Below are 5,914 nucleotides of genomic sequence, written 5' to 3'. Positions count from 1 at the left end.
TTTTAAATATTCCTAGCTATGTGGTTCTGAGTTTTGGAGCTCTTCCCTGGATCTGCTTTGCCTGGTATTCTGTGGTATCGTTGCTGGCCGAACCTCACTACACCTCCACTCTAGCCGCCATCATGCCCCATCTATCTGGGCTAGATAGGGTTTTAATGGATGAAAAAATCTTAGGGTTACCATATGATCTACTGTTCAAAATAGTACTCTTTAATGTAAAAGGAAACATTAAAAATAATTAGAATTGTATCACTTGCCAAATATTGATCTGCATACCAATAAACTGGTTTAATTTTCAAAATAATCCCTGTCAAAATTTATTTTCAAATATGGAACTTGATTTAAAAGTAAATATTTCACTACATTAAAGGGTGAATAAAATGATTTTGATATTCATTTTCTGAATATAAAAAAAATACCATAAGCAGAATAATCCTTGATATATTCATGTACTTCTTTTCAGAATGTTAGCCATATCTGTGTCTAAATTCATTTGAGTATTTTATATTTTCCTCTCAAAATGGCCTTTAATTTGTTATTGTTTTTATAAACTTACAACATATCATGTTCTTCAAAGCTAAATTGCATAGTAATACAATTAAAATTTTTGATATTTTTAAATTAACGTTTCTTTGTAGCCATTATAGTTTTGAGTTTTTTTTTTTAATTTGGACAATAAGGAAAATAATCAGTGCATTTGAATTTTGGTATTGGAGAAGAATATTAAAAGTATCCTATACTGACAAAAAAACAAAATAAAATAGATCGGTTTCAGAAACAGTACAGCCAGAATGCTCCTTTGAAGGTAGGATAATGAGACTTTGTCTCTCCTACATTGGACATGTTGTTAGGAGGGATGAGTCCCTGGAGAAAGACATCATGTTTAAAAAGTAGAAGGTCAGAGAAAAATAGCATGAAACCCAAAAAAATGAATTGACACAGTGGCAGCAACAATGGGCTCAAACAATAACAATTTTGAAAATGGCACAAGACAGGCAGTGTTTCATTCTATTCTGCGTAACATTGCTGAGTTGAAACGTACTCGATGACTCTTAAAAACAACAGTATAGTTTTGAAAAATGCTTTTTATTTAAGGTGTTAGGTATGATAAGTTCAGAACAAACTCTACTATATGGAGCGTATTCTCAGTTCTAATGTTTGTTATTGAAATACATAGATATTTTAGTTTAAATATTTAAATATGTATTTGATTCTTCCCTATGGTAAACATTTCATGTAAGTCAAAACTTATCAAATACACTGGTGCTATAGGATAAGCACTCAACCACAAAGTCAGTTTGAACTGAAAGGTTGGCAGTACAACCTCACCAGCCACCCCTCGGAAACTCTATACAGGGTTCCTGTGGGTAGGAACTGACTCATCGGTACTTAACAATAACACCATAATTATTTTAAATGTTTTACCAAAATTCAATGGCTGCTAGGATTTTGTTAGCTTCATAACCCAGTGCTTACCCATTGTATCAGCAGGGCAAAATTAAAAATTATGAATCCTCTCAATTGCATTCCTTTTCTGTAAAAAATATAAATTTGTCCAATTAAAAAAGAATCTTCATTAAAAGATCCTTCCCAAGTTCAATTATAGATGTTCAAATTAAATATTTTATGCCTTTAGGCTCCCATTTTTTATTTGTTTGCAGTTCCCATTTTGCTATTGTAGAGACAAATGTTAATGTCCTCCTGTTTTCAAGCAATACTTTAAATAATGACAATACATCAAAAGCGTCCAAAAGTGAAATTTTTTGCTCTCTATTCATTCAACATTTTGAGAGATTTATAACTGATTTTGAATAAGATCCAAGCAAAGTATAGAGAATAAAACTACTTTAAAAATTAACAACTACTGCAGGTAAATTTACAGTTTGTCTTATGGTAGAGGGAGAGACACAGTTAAATTTTATTTTCAAATAAGATGATCACTTTTTTGAGAATCATGTCCTTTGTAATATTTAGGAAGTATGCATATTAACATCTTTTTTAATATGAAATTTAATTTTAACCAGTGTCTTAGATTTTATTTGGTGAGTCTAATTGCAGAACTTCCACAGACAACGTTTAAAGTTCAGAAATTTTAAAAACTCATCTGAAGCTAGGCAGTAAAGAGAGAGAATGCATACTGCCATGCTGAGATGTCCTATTTTACATCAATCTCATCATAGAATGTTTTACTTTCATTTCTGTAAAGCAAGAGTTGCAAAACTAGGCTTGCATACTAAATCTGGCCCACCACCTGTTTTAGTGTAGCCCAGGAGCTAAGAATAAATTTTACAGTTTTAAATGACCAAAAAAATTTAATTGTGATACAATTTACAATTATATAAAATTCAAATTTCAGATTTCATAACTAAAGTTCTTTGGAACATGTTCCATATTTATGATTTCAATCTACAATAGCAAACTGAGTACTTGTGACATAGATTATGTGGTCCATGAATCCTTGTAGCATAAAAGTTTGTCAATTCTTGCTCTAAGGTGTGTGTGTGTATGTGTGTTTGAGCATGTGAAAGAAATAATATTGATGATTACACTGTCAATTTCATATGGTGGAATATTTACTTTGTTTTGATACAGTCATGCATCACAATAAATTTCCAGCATTGCTTTTTAAAATTAGCTTTTTTCCTCCCTTTTTAATTTGCTCCTTCCCTCCTTGCATTCTTTATTTCTTTCAACTTTATATGTATGGATATATATACAGTTCAGTGATATCAATTGCATTCATCCTGGAGTGTATCCATCATTATTATCCAAGTGTTGTTTTGTTTTGTTTTGAATCACCCCTATCAGAAGCACAGTGACCTCTAAGCAAGGACACCTTCTTTCCACAGTCTTCCTACAGCTAGTAACCAATAATAAACGTGGGATTCAAGACGTTCATCTATTCTAGACATTCCATACACAAAAAAATCACACAATGTCTTTTTGTGACTAACATATTTCACTCCACATGTAGTTTTTAAAGTTCATTCATAATGTAGCATATATCAATACTTCATTTCTTCCTCATCCTGAATAATAGTTAATGGTACACATTTACTGTTGAAGTCAGATGGCTTTTCACTAAAAGGAGAGAATACCAGAAAGAAGTTTATCTATATTTTATTGACTATGCAAAAACATTCAACTGTATAGATTACAACAAATTATGTATAGGATTGTAAAGAACGAGAATTCCAGAATATTTAATTGTGCTTGTACAAAACTTGTACATAGACCAAGAAACAATGAATCAAACAGAATAATGTGGTATTGCAAGGTTTAAAAACAGAAATGATGTGATCACCATACTTGCTGGATCTGTATACTGAGCAGATAATCTAAGAAGTTAATTATATGAAGAAGAACCTGCAACCAGGAATGAAGGAAAACTCATTAACAACCTGCTATTTGTAGATAACATCACATTGTCTTATGGAAAGAAAATAAAACTTGAAGCACTTATAAATGAAGAAAAAAGACTACATCCTTCTGTATGGATTTTACTTCAGCATAAACAAAATAAAATCCTCACAAATGGACCAATGAATAACATCTTGATAAATGAAGAATTTGGAGTCCTGGCGTGGCTCTGCGGGTTAATGCCCTGAATTGCAAGGTCAATTTGAACCACACATCAGCAGTTCAAGCTCACCAGTCTACACACGGCTGCCATGAGTCAATACCTACTCAATCGCACTTAACAACAATAAAAAATGAAAATTGGTGTGCAGGGATCTGTTAGCATTCTTGCTTTTAATTATTTTAGGTATATACCTCTGAGATGAATTGCTAGATCATATGGTATTCTATGTTTAACTTTTTGAGGAACCACCAAAATCATTTCCACAGCAGCTGCACAATCTTAGAATTCCATTACATATTACCACTGGAAGAGAGTTCCAGTTTCTCCACATCTTCAACACATTGTTTTCCTTTTATATTATCATAGTCATCTTTGTTGTTACTGTTGAGTGCTGTTGAGTTGGTTCTTACTCATAGCGACCCTGCATAAGGTTTACAAGGAGTAGCTCTATGAGTCAGAACAGACTCAATGGCACTTAACAACAATAACTAATGATGGAACCCTGGTGTAGGATAAGTGTTATTGTTGTTGTTATGTGCCGTGGAGTCGGTTCTGACTCATAGTGACCCTGTACAGGGTTTCCGAGGCTATGAATCTTTACAGGAGCAGAAAGCCTCATCTTTCTCCCATGGAGCAGCTGGTAGATTCAAACTTTTGACCCTGAGGTTTGCAGCCCAATTCGTAACCACTCTGCTACCAGAGCTCCTGTAGGGATAAGTACTAGACTGCTATTCATAAGGCTGGTGGTTCAAACCTACCAGCCGCTTCTCAGAAAATATTCAAGTTCTCTATGAGTCAGAACTAAATTAACAGCATTTAACAACAATGACATTGAAGAAATACACATTGGGTTGTTAACTTCAAGGTAAGCAGTTTGTATTCATCCAAAGGAGAACCATTAGGCTTTCTGCTTCAGTAAAGTTTTACAGTATCAGAAACCCTACACAAATTCACTATGAATCAGCACCAATTCAAGGGCACTTAACAATAATAACAGTGACATTGAAAGTGGTTGGTGGTATGAGTCCACCCAGAAGTGCCTTAGAAGACAGACCTAGAGATCTGCTTCTGAAGGTCACAATCTTGAAAACCCTATGGAGCAGTTCTACTCTGCACATGCGTGGTTGACATGAGTCTGAATTGACAATCACAGTATGCACTATGAACTATTTGTATTTCTGCTTTAGTGAAATGTATTTCTTAGTTGGTGAAATGTTTATTTAAGTTCCTTGCCCTTTATTTGATTGGGTTGTTTCACTGTTTTGTTGCTAAGTTATAGGTATACATTATATATGTTGTTTTTAAATGTAGTCAAGTCGGTTCCAACTCATAGGATTTGAGAGGAGTGACAGGTGAATTTGAATAGGTGACCTTGGAGTTATCAGTCTAGTGCTTATCTTACAGTGTTACAAAGGACTGTAGAATGTTAAACCTTTATATGATCTATGCTGTTGTCAAGTGCTGTCAAGTTGGCAGCGACCCTTTATAGAGTTTTCAAGAAGTAGCAGGTAGTTTTAACTGCTGACCTTGTGGTTCGCAGTCTAGTACTGATGGTTCCTCCCTAGTTTTTTCCCAGTCTCTAAGGTGTCTCTTCACTTTGTTAATAAAGTTCTTTGACAAAAATCCTTAATTTTGATGCAGTACTATTTATCTATTTTTTCATTTATTACTTGTGCTTTTGGTGTCATATCTAAGACTTCATTGTTAAAAAATACGTCCTGAAGAATTATCCCTCTATTTTCTTAAAATAATTTTATGGTCTTCATTCTTACATTTGAGTCCTTAATCCATTTTGACTTAATATTTTTGTAAGACATGAGGTATGGATTCAGCTTCATTCCTTTACATGTAAAAATCCAGTTGTCCCAACATGATTTACTAAAACACTTTTCCTGTTGATTAGATCTAATAATCTGTCTAAATTCAATTGACCATAAATACATACATTTATTTCTGGACTCTCCATTTTATTCTATTGGCTTATAAAGCTATTGTTATACCAATGTCAGAAATTTTTGATAACTGTAGCTTCATAGCATGTTTTGAGATCAGGAAATGTGAGTCTCTTAATTTTGTTCATTTTTAAAGATATATTTGGCTATCTGGGACCTCTTGGAGTTCCTTAGTAATTTGAGGGTTGACTTTCCCATTTCTGCTAGGAAGATTTTTGTAATTTTTATGGGATTACATTGAATCTATAGATTCTTTTGGGTAATATTGATATAATAGAATGTTCTTTCACTTAGGTCTCAAATATCTTTCAGTAATAATTGATAGTTTTCAGTTTATAATTTTTCACATACTTCCTTAATTTAATTTATTTCTATGTTA

This window comes from Chrysochloris asiatica, unplaced genomic scaffold (genome assembly GCF_000296735.1).
Source record: "Chrysochloris asiatica unplaced genomic scaffold, ChrAsi1.0 scaffold00053, whole genome shotgun sequence".
In the NCBI taxonomy this organism is placed as follows: domain Eukaryota; kingdom Metazoa; phylum Chordata; class Mammalia; order Afrosoricida; family Chrysochloridae; genus Chrysochloris; species Chrysochloris asiatica.
Note: the sequence above shows the minus strand (reverse complement) of the source record.